We start from the raw sequence: 18,014 nt of genomic DNA on the forward strand, positions 1-18,014 counted from the left end.
AGTATCATAGTATCAATGTCACACGTTTGAAAAGCACTGCAATTATTTCACATTAACGTGTGGATTTATACTATTTGTTGAACTACTCCATCACAACTTTATTGGAGCTAAATTAAGGTCCATTAAAATCATAAAGCTCAATATAATGAATGTTCTCTGTAGTTCATGGCTATAACTCAAGAATTATATTGTATTATGTTTGTAATGTATATGTATACATACTACTAACTTGAATATATTGTTAGATAGGGTGAGCATGGTTTAATATAGTTTTTGTTTATGTACTGTACAAGTTTTTCTAATTTATTGCCCTGTCAGTCCTATGGGCCTGACATTGCCCGTCTCACAAACCATCTTTATACTGTACAATGTATTTTATCTTTGCTGATTGTGCACTATGATTTCTAGAAATACTAAAGCATGCTCTGTCTAATTGCTCCTGTAACTTCCCAGAAGTGTTAATTTGCTTGATCATTTGTTTCTTGATTATTCTATGTACTTTCATTTATATTGTCATGTCATGCTACATGTTGGGTCCTACTGGGAATGTTCTTTATGTACCTTGCCTTGTATTACTTCTGTTGCTGGATATATCACTCATTGCTTCAATAAAAATAAAACTGACTTATAGCCTATGTGGTCCTCATTTCTTTGAAATTCTATAATATTTTAAAACTATCTTGTTGATATACATTGGGCCAGGGATATTTATGTGTGTCTTGTACAAAATACACATATGAGCTGATTACATTTTGTATTAAATATCTTATGTGACAGCTGTAGGTCAAAAGTAATTTTGAGAAGAATCTAAACACTAAGGGCCAAATGTAATAGGGTGAGAGTTTAGAAAATGTAAGAGTTTATCAGTAAAGTGAGTGTTTATCAGTAATGTGAGAGTTTAGCAGTAATGTGAGAGTTTAGCAGTAATGTGAGAGTTTATCAGTAATGTGAGTGTTTAGCAGTAATGTGAGAGTTTATCAGTAATGTGAGTGTTATCAGTAATGTGAGTGTTTATCAGTAATGTGAGAGTTTAGCAGTAATGTGAGTGTTTATCAGTAATGTGAGAGTTTAGCAGTAATGTGAGAGTTTAGCAGTAATGTGAGTGTTTAGCAGTAATGTGAGAGTTTAGCAGTAATGTGAGTGTTTAGCAGTAATGTGATAGTTTAGCAGTAATGTGAGTGTTTATCAGTAATGTGAGAGTTTATCAGTAATGTGAGAGTTTGTGAGAGTTTACCAGTAATGTGAGTGTTTATCAGTAATGTAAGAGTTTAGCAGTAATGTGAGTGTTTAGCAGTAATGTGAGTGTTTATCAGTAATGTGAGAGTTTAGCAGTAATGTGAGAGTTTAGCAGTAATGTGAGTGTTTATCAGTAATGTGAGAGTTTAGCTGTAATGTGAGAGTTTAGCAGTAAGCTCTCACACTAATTAAACTCGGCCAATGTAATAAAGTCACAGAACATGCAAGCTTTCATATTTTTAAAACACAAAAAGCTCTCATGATTTAAACTCTCATCCAGGTGTTTTCCCATTTTGAAAAACAACTTAACCAATGTATTAGTGTGAGCGTTTTACTGCTAAACTCTCACATTTTCTAAGCTCTCACCCTATTACATTTGGCCCTAAATATTATTGAAATTGAGTTATCACATACACACACAGAAATGTCCTCATACATCTATACTTTTTACGCAATACAGCACATGACACCTGGCGTGATTGCCATGCTCTGTACTTTTTCCTCAATTTTGCTACGTTTATTTCTCAAATTTGCATGTAGCATAGGCCTGATTCAGAGACGGACGCTTATCCAATATTTACACAGTTAAGGAATGTTTTGCTACTGTGCATGCATAAAAAAAAGTCTAGAAATCCCTTACTGCGCATGGCAAACCAATGTGTGCAATATCGTTCCCAATTACATACAGAATTGATAGAACTTGAAAAACAATTTGCGATCCCTGTTCGGTTATCAGGGTGGAGACTGGGTGGTGATCTAAAGTAATTGGAAAAAGGGGCCGTTTCATGGACGTGTTAGGGGAGTGTTGTGGCCATGTCTGGGAACGCTGCTGAATTCCCAATCACAAATACAATGCTTCAGAGGCCATGTTTAGTTGGATCTGAGGAGAGTAGCTACAGTAGATCGTAGGCTACCACAAATATTGATGGTGCAACCGATGTTGGTGTTTACAATCAATCACAAATACACAGACAACACAGCTTGAAAGTGGGCGTCTCACCACTCATACACTCCATCACACAGTGGAGCACAAAGGGAAGGCTGAGATTAGCATTTGCATAATTCCGCAACCGCTACTGCGAGAGCAGGGCAACCATGGCTGCATTAGCAACCATCTATGAATCAGACCCATAATGTAGTAGGTATGTCAGATTATTTTTATGGGTGTAAAGGAATTAGATAAAGCATAATAATAGCATGGCAAGTGTTACGGACTGGGATTTTTGTGGACCCGAGGTGGAAACAGAAGTGAAAGCAGGAACAGATTTAAATTGGAAAGTTGGTTGTTTTATATGGATATTAGTAGACATGAAAATATACAGATAGCAAATAAAGGGCCTGATTCTGACCCGGTCGCAAGCGCTGTGCGCTTGCAACCGGGTCGATGCTGGGCCAATGCGCATGTGCATGACGGAGCCGGCTCAGTCGTGTGCATGCGTGAGACCCAGATAGCGACGGGCAATCCGTCGCTCTGGGTCTCGTGCCAAAGGGGGTGTGCTGTCGATGTTGAGTGACAGCACGCCCCCTTTGGTGGGCGGGCCGGGGGAGTGGCTGCCCAAATGGAGGCGTTCCCATGTGAACGTCTCTGTTTGGGGGCGCCCCACTGACTTCACGAGTAATGTCAGTGAGAGAGCTTCCGGCTCTATTAGAGCCAGAAGCTCTCTGGGGCTTGCGGCAATGAGACCCTACCACAAGGGTCTTGTCGCAAGCCCGATGGTCGCGATGGTCTTGACCATCGCGACCATCTTCCTGGCTGCTCGCTATAGCTGTGGGTAGTCACCCACAGCTATGAGAGTGGCCAGGAGGCCGTACTAAAAAAAAAATAGCCCAGTCTTGATTCAGAGCGAGTGCTCTGTCAGAGCATCCGGCTCTGAATCAGGACCAGAGTCCCAATGTAAATAAACTTAAAACCGGGGTACAGTATGTGGATGATAGGTCACTGTAGTGGGAAAGAACAAGGTCAATGTCCAGAAAAGTGGCAGAGATGTTTAAAGTGAAATCCAGAAATAATATGGCTGAATGAGATATCCTGTAGAATGACTTGTATGAGATATCCTGATATCCTGTAGAATGACTTGAATGAGATATTCTGATATGCTGTAGAATGACTTGAATGATATATCCTTGATCAATGGCTGAACGAGGGGTTAACAACAGGTTCAGAACACAGGAGTGGATACCCTGTGGGAGACAGAGCAGTCACCACTGGACTGGAAGCTGTGGGACCGGTCAAAGCGGTGCTGGGAGGTCTGTGGTAGCCAATTTAGCTGACAGGAGGCAAAGGTAGCACCGGAGCAGGAACAAGGCTTAGGAGCACAGGGAACTCTCTCACAGGGAGCTCCAAACCCCCTTACGTACCCAGCAGCAGAGCGTGAGTCACATGCCCTGAGGCAAAATGGCCGTGGTGATGCTGATAGCCTTACCCCTGCCAGCAGGATTCACAAACATCAGACCCCCATGCGCACTCAGTGCCAGTCTCCAAGTACCCACTCCACCGCCGGAAGGGCCACGCCACAGCGTCTGCACTGGTAAGCACCGCAGGCTCATGGGAAGAAATACCCTAGCCATGACAGCACGGGTCACTCCTTTTCAGACCTGACTTTTGCCCTTTTACGTAGACTACATTTACCTCAGTTTTACCTCAGTTTTGCTCCTTTTTCCTAAATTTTGTGTCTTACTGTATTTCAGGGGCATATCCAATTTGGTGTGAGTCTAACAAACATCTTGCACCTGTCAGGTTTTTGCCACAGGTGCAAGATTTTGGTATCTAATTGGGTGCGGGTTTTGATTTTTTTTTGAGTGCTCACGTTTTATAGAGCACTTTCAGGGAAGGTCTGTTTTTTCCACAAATACTTATTTGCGATGGAATCCTTTGAACACCTCCCCCTTAATGACTAATTAAGCAATTGGAAGTTTCCAATTAGCTTAATTAGTTCTTAATTACTCACCTTCTGCAGCACTGGTGTCTCTTCTCCAGCGTTGCAGACAGCTTCCATGGACTGGCCAGGCACAGGGCAGGTGCTACCCCTAACCCTGCACCCCACTACCCCTAACCCTACACCCCCTCCCCGCACATACTACCTACAGTACACAACCGCTGCTAACCCTGCACCCGCTTCCCTCACACACTACTTTGCACTGCACCCGCTCCCTGCACACAGCATCGGCAGCCGTCCGCTGGCTGCATTAAAAGAAAACCCCCTTCCATGAGATTTTGTCCACAAAAACCCTGTGACCAATTTTTTTAAATTGGATGCTGCGGGTATAGGGAGTGCGCATACCAGCTGTAATCCAAAATTGGTTGCGAGATCCACGTAATTTTTTGCAGGTAAAATCTTGCGCACTTTAGCACCCTTTAATGTGCTATTGAATTTAGGATTAGTATTTGTCTAGTAAAGAAATTGGTAGTTGCACATTAAGCATAATGATGCATGGAGCGGGTCACTCGTATTGGACCTGTTTTTTTACTTTTTACCCTAGATTGTGTACTGTGCCCTTAATTTTCTACTCTTTCCTCCATTGTGCTTTCTTCACTTATAGTGTACTTGTAGGTACTAGGATTAGGCCCAGATTTATCAACAAGTGACAATCTTGAAATAACTCATTATTAATCTTATGTGGTGCTCCAACCGATTAGCTACTAACTGTCATGTGTTTGACAAATGACAGTTATGAGCTGATTGGTTGGAGCACCATTGAAGATTTGTAATGAGTGATAACAAGAATATCACTCATTGATAAAACTGGGCTTCTGTGTTTTGGTGGGGCTAATGGCCCGTACACACGGGTCGATCAGACAATGATCAGATATGGGGGATGCTGCATGTGCTGGATGTTCGATATCATGTTCGATATCGAACATCCAGCACATGCAGCATCCCCCATGACTTAACGATCCCACGATCAACGATCGTGGGTCGCTACATTAAACAGGCTAACCTGGTCAATATCAACCAGGTTGGCCTGCATGCACGGTCGATCAGTGGCGTAACTAGGGTATTTGGAGCCCAGGGCAAATTTGAAAAGGGAGCCCCCCCTCCAAACATCCTGAGATGTGCACACCGAAGGCGCGCGCAAAAATAATTGGGCGTGGTCACTTAAAACGGGGCGTGTCAACATGACACACCCCTTTATTTTCACGCTGAACATTCCTATCCATATACACCTTAACCCCAGTAGTACCCCTTATACAGTACCCCCAGTATGCAGTTGTGGTCCCTCTTATGCAGGCCCATAGTAGTGTCCCTTATACAGTATCCCCAGTAGTGGTCCCCCTTATACAGCCCCCAATTAGTTCCCCTTACTCAGTACCCCCAGTAGTGGCCCCCCCAAATGCAGTGCCCCACGTAGTGTTCCCCCTTATGCAGTGCCCCCAGTAGCAGTCCCCACAATGCAGTGCGCCCAGTAGCGGTATCCCCTTATGCAGTGCCCTTTATATGGTGCCCCCAGTAGTAGTCCCCCCCCTATGCAGTGCCCTTTATATAGTGCCCCCAGCAGTAGTCCCCCCCATGCAGTTTTCCCAGTAGTGGTCCCCTAATGCAGGCACCCTGTTGTGATCCCCCCTATCCAGTGCCCCCTGTAGTGGCTCTTCCTATTATTGCCGCCAGTAGTGGTCCCCCGAGTGCAGTGCCTCTTGTAGTAGGCCCCTTTTATAATGCCCCCAGTGGTAGTTACCCCCCAAGTAGTAGTCCCCAGTAGAGTAGGTCCTCCCAATGGCACCCCCAGTAGTAGCCACCCCTCCCCCAGTAGAGATCCCCCCAGTAGTAGCCACCCCTCCCCCAGTAGAGGTCCCCCCAGTAGTAGCCACCCCTCCCCCAGTAGAGGTCCCCCCAGTAGTAGCCACCCCTCCCCCAGTAGAGGTCCCCCCAGTAGTAGCCACCCCCCCTCCCCCGTTGTGCAGATAGGTTTAAAAAAAAATATATATATATATATATATATATATATAAAAATATACTTACCTGAACCTGTGCTCCTGGTCCTGCTCGCGACGCCGCTCCCACCCGGGCTGGCGCACTCAGCATTATGGGACAGACATCATGACGTCATGATTTCAGTCCCATTACCCACTGCAGGAGCCGGACGGAAGTCCGGCTCTTGCAGTGGGTGCTGCAGCAGTCAATGAGAGTCTATCTGACTCTCATTGGCTGCTGTTTAACACACGCATCGCCGCCAGCGCTGGCGGCGATGCGTGTGTTATGCACAGCCTGAGCCCGCCTCCTGGAGCTATTGGGCAAGCACTCAGGGGGAGGGAACGGGCTCAGATGTGCAGCACAGGATCGGCGCTGGAAGCCTAGCGCCGGTCCTGTGAAAATGTGTAGCGCTGACCGCACTCATTGCGGTCGGCGCTACACTGGCTAACTAGGGCGGGCGGGCTGGTACCGTGGCTGGCGGCGCCCCCCCGTGCCGCCGGTCCAACGGCGCCCAGGGCACGCACCCCGCTCGCCCTGCCCTAGTTACGCCACTGCGGTCGATGATCGATATCGATATCAACCATCCATGCCCGCGCATCGTTTGGCTGTTTGGTCGTTTGAGGGGCCATAAAAAAGGACGATTTAAACGATCAAAAGATAAACGATATGGTTATCGTTTAAATCGTCCTTTAAAATCTGACCGTGTATATGAACCATAACTGGCAAAGTCTGTAGCATTGTAAACATGGCTATTTGATGCGATTTGAGGATAGGTGCATGTGGACATATTTATATGCAGAGCCTGACTGAACAGGAGCAGTTGCCAAAACAGCAAATTCGAGCATACACAGTGCACCCATGCTCTAGTTTAATTAATAAGTAGGTCTGGTTCAGTCATCAGTGACTGACAGATCACTGCAAATCACCTTGCTTTTACACTGGTGCGTCTACTTTGTCAACTAAAACTAGGTAAATTCTTCTTCTCCATTGTCTGGGAGATGCCTTTGCCATCTAGATGTGTGCCTAGCTTTTGCAGTATAATGTAATAGTGAAAAGATACCATATAAATGCGCAAAAAATTGGATTTAAAACAGTCCCCACAACATGAATTTCCAAAATCAATGGAATAAAAGTACAAATAGTGTAGGGGATTGGCGCTAAAAAGACAAAAGGATATTCCAATAATAATTACCTGAATAACTGGGAACATGTGTTAAAGATCTGGAATTTTTATTACATCCAAATAAAAAAGATAAAGCATACTTTCACATAATTCAAATAAATAACAAAAATACAAAGGACACATTAAGAGGTGATCCCTCAGCCTCTCACCATAAGTGGCTAATGCCAGCAGAGCAAAAATGTCCCGGGCAAAATGGCTCGGCACCATCGCAAAAAGTGTGTGAGTCCTAAAGGCTGTATATCAAGTGTAGGCAGCAAGCATTCCGTGCAACATGTTTCGGGTTCCAATATCACTCCCACTGACATCACTAGTGATGGGAACGCCTCCGTCTGGCAGGCATGCCCCCGGCACGCCCACCAAAGGGGGCGTGCTGTCAATCAACATCGACAGCACGCCCCCTTTGGTGCGAGACCCGGAGCGATGGAGAGCCCGTCACTCGCCGGGTCTCGCGCATGCGCACGACGAAGCTCCCTCTGTCATGCGCATGCGCAGTGGGGGAACATTGACCCGCTTGCGAGCGTACTGCCGCTCACGAGCGGGTCTGAATGACCCCCCAATGTTCATACTATCTGTTAAGAGCCTTCTATAAAAACGGCACAATTTTGGCCAACAAGCCTATTTACTTTGTTCGAGATCTAGGCCAACTGAGGGTTAAAAACCTCTAATATAATTTTCGATTTTCATCTTAGTCATTGTATGGTTCATAAATTACTAGTGCACAGATAATTAACAATACTGTATATTGTATTTGGATGTGTTTAATACAACTTTGAACAAGTTTTATACAGTATATGGTTTAAAAAGTAACTTATGTAATATTGGTAGTGAACTAAGCCCTTGTAAGTAGTTGCCTGTCTTAATCACCTGTGAGGAAATGATATTATTAGCCTCCCCCAAACTATTTAACCTTATCTATGAGTTTTACTATATTTGCATTATATTCTAGGAAACCTTGAAATTAGGTGTTGCTAAGTCAGAGGTTATTATTAGAGTAATGGCCTTATATAGGTAAGATAATTATTTCCTACTACAGTTGTTAAAATATTACATTATTATTTGTAACAATTTAAGGAACACTTTTGCTAGAGTCATGTGTTTTTCATGGTAGACTATTTATATTATGCAGTTTGGAAGCAAAAAAACAATGCTGTATTTATTTATTGCCATTTTATTAATATTTGAATGCATAATACTTAGAATATTCAGGGCTGAAACTAGGATTTTTGTCACCCGGGGAAAGACAGTAATTTGGCGCCCCCCCCCGCCCATCATAAAATGGCCTTTTCTGACATAAATTTAATATCCATCCCTTAAAAATATTAGTTAAGGTTTCTTAAATAAAACCATCAAATGTCCAAATTATTTTATTAAAATCACAAATATTGACAGAACAAACATATTACACATAATGGCACATATTGTAATGCCCTTTACACATAATGGCACATATTGTAATGCCCTTTACACATACTGTAATGTAATTTACACATAATGCCACCCCCCCTGCAGCAGCGCCCCTATAGTAATGCCTCCTATAGTAATGCCCGCTGCAGCAGTACCCCATTAGTAATGCCCCCTGTAGTACTTCCCCATAGTAATGCCCCCCTTAGCAGTGCATCTTATAGTAATGCCCCCTGAGGTAATGCCCCCATAGTAATGCCCCCTGCAGCAGTGCCCCTATAGTAATGCCCCCTGAGGAAATGCCCCCATAGTAATGCCCCTGTAGTAATGCCCCTGTAGTAATGCACCCTGATGTAATGCTCCCTGTAGTGCCACTTACACAGGAAAAAAACCAAAACAATACTTACCTTAAACCCCGCTCCTGCGTCCCTCCATCCGGTCTGCCCGGCTGCTCCTTGGAACTATGGGAGAGACATCATGACATCTCTCCCATAGTGCCCGTGGGGGGAGCTGGAAGCTGGAGTTCAGGAGAGAGCTCCAGCCTCCCGCTACCGCTGCGCTGCAGGGAAGGAGCCGGACAACCGCTGGTAATAACATCCCAGCGGGCGTCCAGCAAATGGAGCCTCCCTGCAGCGCAGGGCTGAGGTGGCTTGGGGAACACTGGTGGCGAGTGCAGCGACGCTGTCTGATGAAGGAGCTATGGGCCCCTAATCCGGCACCAGGTGCACGTGCACCTCCAGCTCCCCTCTAGTTGCGGCCCTGGAATATTACCATACAATGCTTTAAAAAGGATAAATCAATAGTATGATCTAAAGCTGAGCCATGCAGGAAAATATTTTAAGATAGTGCAAATGTTAGATTATTGTTGTTATCCACATGCAGCACAGTATATGGAAATACATATAGGTCATAAAGTCATGTTCGGTGGAATATAAGTAAGAAACTAGAGATACTGTATAAAGGGATTTAGCAAAATCCTTGTTGGAAATATTTCAGAGTAGTTTACACAGAGACATTGATACAACAAATACAAATACATATAAGTACATAACCTGTGGTGCAGACTGGGAGCATCTTGGAGCTTTATAGTCCCAATGTAAATGTATATTTGCACATCATATACTCCTCTTTGGTATAATTTAACAATCAATAAAAAGGTACTGTTTCTAATATATTCATGTAACCTATATCTGGTTTTTCACTTACTATGATATCTATTTATGGGATGCAGTTGAATTGGGATACAGTCAGTATCCCGGCGGGCGCGATGCCAGTGCTGATATTGCCGCTGCCGGAATCCTGACGCCTCTCACAATACCGACACCAGCATCCCGACCACTGGGATGCCAGAGGTAAGTAGAAAGTTGGGGGGAGGGTTAGGGTTAGGTATAGGGGTTAGACACTAGGGGAAGGATTGGATTAGGCACTAAGGGGGAAGGGTTAGGTTTAGGTTGTGGGGAGGGGGAGGTTAGGTTCAGGCCCTATGGGGGGTGGTTAGGCACCAAACAGGGAGGGGGAAAGGTAGAGAGTGGGGGAGGATTAGCATACCGAACAACAAGTGTTGTTATGCTAGCCCTGTCTGGATACCGGGGTCTGGATTCTGACAGCCGGCATCCCATAGCAAACCCGTTGAAATACCATCTTGCAGGATGCCAGCGCTCAGAATGCCCACGCTGGCATTCCGACACCAGTCAGAATCCCAACGCCGTCATCCCGACGGTAAGTACTGGGGTTAGGGGGAGGGTTAAGGATAGGCACTAGGGGGAGGGGGAGGTACTAGGGGTGAGGGTTAGGTTTAGGCACTAGGGGGGGAGGGTTAGGTTTAGGTACTAGGGGGGGAGGTTAGGTTAGGGAGCGGGGAGGGATTGGTAGGGATATGATACTTACCCCACAGCTGTTTGTATCCTACCTGTGTTGGGATTCTGACCAGTGGGATCCCATACCCATTCCCTATTTTTTAGTTACCTCTATTTATAAGTGTAACAGGGTAGGCTGATAAAAGGTATGTAGCAAGATTAGGCTAAGGGGTGCCATCTCCTGGGGGTAAACGGCAGCACTTCTCATGCAGCAGCCAATCAATAGAATACCAGTCTAGTGCCTTGGTACAATCAACTGCAGCTAGTTTTATTTGGCAGCATAAAATAAACAAAACATAAAAATAATTCCCAGTCTGTCTGACTCAAACTGACATAAAGTTCCCTCTCTCTGGGGTAAATTTACTAAGATTAATGTTGATCCGAGATTGCTATCTCGGGTGAAAACAATAACTTTTTTTGCAAATCGGGAATTTACTATCATTAAAGTTGGGTGATTTGTTCATCTCTTGGGGTTGTAATCGGGTGAGTTAATGCCGCAAATTCGGCCGTTTTTTACCAATAGAAATTAATTCACCATCGGCTCAAATCGGAAGTACTTTTCATTCATTTCTTCCTAAATTGGGAATTTACTATTATTCGTTTTGCTATATTTGGCCGTTTTACGATGGAACCCTACTCGTTTTGTTCCCCGTAATTTTAGGAACCAGGACTGGCTGACCAGTCCGGGGCTGGTTAGCCCTTTGGGGGGGGACACCACGTAAAAAATTTTTTTTTAAATGAACCGTTGAAATAAATAAAACCCAGTAATAGGGTCTCCTGGCTGTGGCATTACATCCCGGTCGGTTTGGGTCTGGTGCTGGTTTTAAATATAGGTGAACCCCTACTTTTTTTTCCCACCTATATTAAAATCAGCACAGACCCTGCAGCCAGGTGCTGGTTCTTAAATTAAGGTGGAACCCTACACGTTTTGTGCCCCATAATTTTAGGAACCAGGGCTGGCTGACCAGTCCAGGGCTGGTTAGCCTTTTGTGAGGGGACCCCATGTCAATTTTTTTTAAAAGTTTACTTTTAAAATAAATAAAAACAAACAAGCAGCCTGCACATATTTCACTGATATGTACAGGCTGCTTGTTCGGGAGAGAAAGTCGGGCAGGGAACTCAGGGCTTCAACACGGACAGGATTGATCAAATACAACATCAAACAAAATGATCCTGTAAAAACCAGGAGCTTGGTAAATTCCCGATTTACTAAGTGAAAAAAACGGTCGTTTTTGATCGATCCTATCCGAATTGAAAAATGGGGCAAATTGGGTCCAACACGAATCTTAGTAAATTTACCCCTCTGGGTGGAAAGATCTATGGGTATATTTATCAAAATTCAATTTTGGTCGATGTTGTGTTTTTGATGATTTTACATTCGATTTGATTTGATTCCAGGTGAGTTAAATCAAACATAAAATCGAATAAAAAATCAAACTTTTGTAAATATATCCCCTAATATCCAACTCACAAACAAAATAGCATATCTCCCTTGGCCAAAGCCCCAACCTCACCAGCACACATAGGTAAACCCCCCTCTTGACCAACACCCAAAACTCAGCAGCACTCACAGTGACACCCCCCCTTGACAAACACCCCAAATTTATTAGCACCCACATTTACACCCCACTTGACTAACCCTAACCTCAGCAGCACCCAAAGTTACATACCCTCCCCCTTGTGCTGCTCCCAGCCTCCACACAGCCACATCAGAGTTCAGAGTAGGTCGGTCTCTTCATCACATGTATGAGGGGGAGGAGCTAAGGAAGTAGGGGTTGTGCACTGTGACCTGTCTCTGTTATGTGCACTGCAGCAGAGTCATGAGTTGCAACTTGCCGCTAAGCCGACCTTGTGTCTATGGGAGCTCCCTGCTTAACCTTGCTCTGGGGCACCTAAAGTCGAACCCAGGGCAATGAAGGGGGTTAAGGTGCCCCCTTCACTGCTAGCTCCCAGTGTTGACTGCCTCTATTGCCTCCAGCAGTTTCGCCACTGGGTGTATCACTCTTCAGAGTGTCACAGCAAAGTCTGAGAACCACTGGTTTAAAGGATAGATCCATTGATATTCCAATTGTAAATAAATGTTAGCTCTACCACCTCCTCTATTGATCCCGGTTAATCATTTTGTAGCACAATATGGCAAGCATACCTGTATGTTTATGGTTGCTAAAGTGTCGTGCTACAGGCTGTTCATTCTCCTTTCCTTCCAATGCTTGGCGAATGGCTTACCTGTAGAGAGCCATTCTCTCCTTAAACTGTCATGTTGTTTTGCCTATTTACGAGAGCCCACAAGGACACCACAGATCTTCTTGTACATGTAAGAGAATAATTAATGCAATATTTTGTACCAGAAAGCTGATGGGCAAAATTTTTACCTGTTTCTTGGCAGATGCATGTGATGCAGCCTGTACACCAATAATTAGCAGGTTTTCTTAATGAGAAGTGTTCTGGATTCAAAATCAATGGAATAAAAGTACAAATAGTGTAGGGGATTGGCGCTAAAAAGACAAATAGATATTCCAATAATAATTACCTGAATGTCAGGACTTTGACTATTTCAGTACATAAAGATAAACTACACTTGCAGAAGTTCCATTGTGGTCATTGGAGGATCTATCCTGGTTGCTGGCGTTCATCACATGCAGTGTGCAGAGAGTTAAAGTGATCATCTGTTTCTTAGGTGTCGTCAGGTTGTTGGATTCCTTGATTGCTTTTTATTCCTGATTCTATTTGGGTCACATGTTCTGAACGTCCTATGGATCACAGACCTCTAGTATAAAGCCTGTTACTAACTATGCCTCATTGTCTGTGCAATGTTACTTTCAAGTCTTCCTTGGACTCCTGTCAGATCCCCGCTGTGCCTAGTGTATGCTGTGGACCTCGCTATATTCCTGCTCGTGTTCCGGTTCAAGTTCTAGTTCAGGTTATCAGCTGCACTACAGAGCTCAGCATTGCCATTGTCTTTCCATTGTTATCCTGCTCTATTACTACTACTCCATTCTATGCTACACTATTTGGTTTACTTGTTATTATTGACTCATACGGACACTGTGGTTACTTCTTCTACAGTTGTCAACTGCACCGTTACAGTCTATCTTTACCGGCACCCCATTGCGCCACAGGGCTCAACTCTGCTCCGGACCTTCATTACACTGCAGGGCTCAACCCTGCTCCGGACCTTCATCACATCGCAGGGCTCAACCCTGCTCTGGACCTTTGTCACATCGCATGGCTCAACCCTGCTCCGGACCTTCATCCTGCCGCAGGGCTCAACCACGTCAAGGATCTCCATCACATCTCAGGGCTCAACCCTATTCCGGACCCTCATCACGTCTCAGGGCTCATCCCTGATCTGGATCTTCATTACATCTCATGGCTTAACCTCGTTCCGGATCTTGTTACATCTCAGGGCTCAACCCTGTTCCAGACCTCCGTCATGCTACAGGGCTCAACCCTGTTATTGACCTCCATCCTATCCTGAGACCCTAGCCTTGTGTCAGACTCTGGTTTTCACCCCACACCAGTTCAGTGTGTACTTCGAACTTTGCTCTCTCACCCCTGCACCTGTTAGTGCATGTCAGTGGTGTAAGTTCATCCCAGACGCCCGGAGGCAAGTGATAATTTGTTGCCCCCCTGTCACAGCCGCTGATACTGTAATGTAGCAGTTCACATGCAGACAGGATATAGATAGAAGAAAGTGGCAGCTGATGGTCTGACATGGAGCTCTCCACTAGTGTATGGTGGTTTCTCAGGTCCCGGGAAGGGGTGCCATGTATTGGGTGGCCGTGATGGTATACTCCAGGTATATAATTACAGCCCTAAGTTGGGGAATATGTTGTGGAGAATTCAGGAGGTGCCCCTTTTGAGCTGGAGCCCGGCGGCAGGCGCCTCCATTGTCTCCCATAGTTCTGCCCCTGGTGCATGTCATGAACTTTGTGTTATTGAGATTTAATGTGGAACTTTGCCATACAGTTTTTGCTCTTGAATAAATTCTATTTACCTTTATTTCGTGCTAGTGATATTTCATGAAAAGGTCATTCCTAAAACCACCTCAGAACATACTACCTAGTAAGCCTGACTCTTCCCAGGAGTCTCAAGTGTCTGTAGCCGTGACACTGAATAACCGGGAACATGTGTTAAAGATCTGGAATTTTTATTACATCCAAATAAAAAAGATAAAGCATACTTTCACATAATTCAAATAAGTAAAAAGAATACACTGGACACATTAAGGGGTGATTCCTCAGCCTCTCACCATAAGTGGCTAATGCCAGCAGAGCAAAAGTGTCCCGGGCAAAATGGCTCGGCACCATCGCAAAAAGTGTGTGAGTCCTAAAGACTGTAGATCAAGTGTAGGCAGCAACATGTTTTGGGTTCCAATAAACCCTTCTTCTGATACAGATCAAGTTATTAATTCATGTTATTTTGTACTTCTATGTGCAATATACTGACTGTCTCTCTATGTGCAATATACTATACTATACTGTCTCTCTATACTGCAGCACCATGAACTCCTTACTCTACCATCCCTCCAGGGGCGTTTTAAGAAAGGAGGGGGCCCGTGTGCAGCCTCCATTTGGGCCCCCTCCTCTCTGATGGCAGCTCAGCAGCAGTGAGCACTGTAGATTCTGGCTTCATACCAGAATCTACAGCGCACGTGCGGGTCTCCGGGAAAATGGTGCCTGTGCCTACTTTCCCGGGGACATCCTTACTGCGCATGCACAGTTCACTGGGAAAATTGAATTTTCCCAGTGAGTGTTTGCTGCTCTACAGCGCCGGTCCGGCGTCACAGAGCAGCACTTCGGGAATCGGCTGAGAGGTAAGTATAATTACTTACTGTCACAGTGCGCCGGACATCGGCTGTCATTTACCTGGTCTGGCGGCGCTGGAGTGCGGGCAGCGGGTAGTGTATTCCCAGCGCCTGCTGTCCTTTGCTGTCTCCTCCCCGGCGACTAGCTACTCTCTCTCCCCTGGTGGCTCTGTGTGCAGGCAGACGCGGCTCCCATAGGGACGCGCACGCTGCTCTACTTTAGATTTAAAGGGGCAGGCACAGGAAGTAGGTGGTGCTAATTGAGGCTGGTTGGACCCTTACCTATTTAAGAAAGTTCCTGGGATTGATCCAGTGCCAGAGTATGTCTATTACCTTACTCCAGCGTTCCTGTGTATATCCTCTGAAAACGTTCCTGACCTTTGGCTTGCCTGTGACTCCGATTCTGCCTGATCCTTGGTACTGAATTATATCTGGTTCTGACCTCGGCTATTCCCTGTGACCTGCTCCTTGTCTGCTCCCTGGTACCGTATTGTCTGTTTGGTCCTGACCCGGCTTGTCGACTACGCTGAATATCCGCTACACTCCATCCAGAGTTTACCAGCACCTGTGTAAGGGAACCTATCCTGAGGGCCGCAACCTGTGTGTCGAATGCAGCCAAGCCCATACCTTCTTGTGTGGGTCCCTGGTGAATACCGCCGGCACATTAGACTCTGCGCCTCAGGCTTAGGTCTAGCCAACTCCCTAATATGGGCCGCATCCATAATCTACCCAAGAATTGCGATGGAATACTCTGGCCCAAAAAACATGGAGGCTTCTGGAAGTCCATCGCCATGAGCCCTGCTTGAGAACCTTCTTGCTAGGGTCGAGAAACAAGAACAAGACCAGGCTCAGATTATGCAGTGCCTGCAGACCCTAATGCAGCAAGTTGGAACTGCTCAGCCGCCTCCAGTGCAGTTAACCACCCCTCCTATGGTGATTGTACAAGCTGTGGGTGCTACTGGCTCATTACGTATACCAAATCAAGTGAAGTATGATGGAGACCCCAAAAGCTGTCGAGGTTATCTGAACCAATGCTCAATCCAATTTGAGGACCAAGCAGTGAATTTCTCCTCAGAGAGAATGAAGGTGGCTTACGTGATCTCCCTACTGACTGGACAGGTGTTAGCCTGGGCTTCACCGTTATGGGAACGGAATGATCCCTTCGTCAATAACAGAGTTTTTGAAAGTTTTTTGGAGGTTCTTCGATGAGCCTGGACGAGTATCCTTTGCAGGATCAGCTATCTTACAACTGAAACAAGGCAGACAATCTGCAGGACAGTATGCTGTGCACTTCCGAACCCCTGCTTCAGAATTAGGGTGGAATGATAAAGTGTTGATTGCTGCATTTATGTAAGGACTGTCTGAACAGATCAAAGATGTACTCGCATCCAGGGAATTGCCAACCACATTGGATGACTTAATCTCCTTATGCATCCATGTAGATCTCCACAACACAGGGAGAGAGCAAAAGAGAAGGAACAGTTCCGTCGCTTCACCTTCAAACTCGCTCCTCACTGCACGGCACCAGTGGAACCTCCTCAGGAGCCCATGCAGGTTGGGAAGTCCCACCTTCCTGCCGCAGAGAGGGAGAGAAGGTTTAAAAACAAACTCTGTCTGTACTGTGGTGAGCCGGGACACCTTCTTTCTGGATGCTCAAAACGTCCGGGAAATGAGAAGGCCTAATTGATCGAGGGGTGGTCAGATTAGGTACATTTCAACACACCCCAAAAGACTGTACTGTTCCTCAGTTTACCATTGACGTAACTCTGGTCCATGGAAATTCCTCCAAAGTCACTAAAGCTTTTTTAGATTTGGGTGCCGATGGTAACTTCATATCGGCAAGAAAGGCGAAGGAACTAAGAATCCCAAGTCTGCCTCTACAAACACTCCTTTGTATCATTGGAGTGGATGGGAATAAACTTCCCACAGCTGCCATCCACTCTCGGACGACAGAGATTTCTATGGAAGTAGGGGCGCTCCATCGGGAACAGATTGCGTTCTATATACTCCCGTCAGCTGAGAGTTCGGTCATCCTGGGTCTACCTTGGCTCCGCAAGCATGCCCCTGTCCTGGATTGGAAGGAACCTCAAATATTGTCATGGGGTCCTCAATGCCACCGGTCCTGCCTGTCGTCTGTCAGACCTCCACACCGAGTTATGCAAAGTTCAGTCATCTCTCCACGGGAACAGCTTCCAGTCCCATACCGATCCTTCAGTGACGTATTTAGTAAAAAGGCCGCTGAGACGCTTCCTACCCACAGAGAATGGGATTGCGCCATTGATTTATTACCTGGGAAAGTGCCTCCTCGTGGAAGAATTTTTCCTCTCTCACTTCCCGAATCCCAGGCAGTGACAGAATATATTAAGGAGAATATGGAACGTGGTTTTATCAGGGAAACCAAATCCCCTTCTGCAGCGGGCCTGTTTTTCGTTAAAAAGAAGGATGAAGGTTTGCGACCTTACATTGATTACCGAGGTCTCAATGCGATTACTATCAATGACAGGTTTCCCTTACCTCTGATCTCTGAGCTCTTTGATCGGATAAAGGGAGCAAAGATTTTCACCAAGCTGGACCTTCATGGGGCTTATAATCTAATCAGGATCCGGTCAGGAGATGAATGG

Source organism: Taudactylus pleione, unplaced genomic scaffold (genome assembly GCF_031769625.1).
Source record: "Taudactylus pleione unplaced genomic scaffold, aTauple2 ptg000065l, whole genome shotgun sequence".
NCBI classification, from domain to species: domain Eukaryota; kingdom Metazoa; phylum Chordata; class Amphibia; order Anura; family Myobatrachidae; genus Taudactylus; species Taudactylus pleione.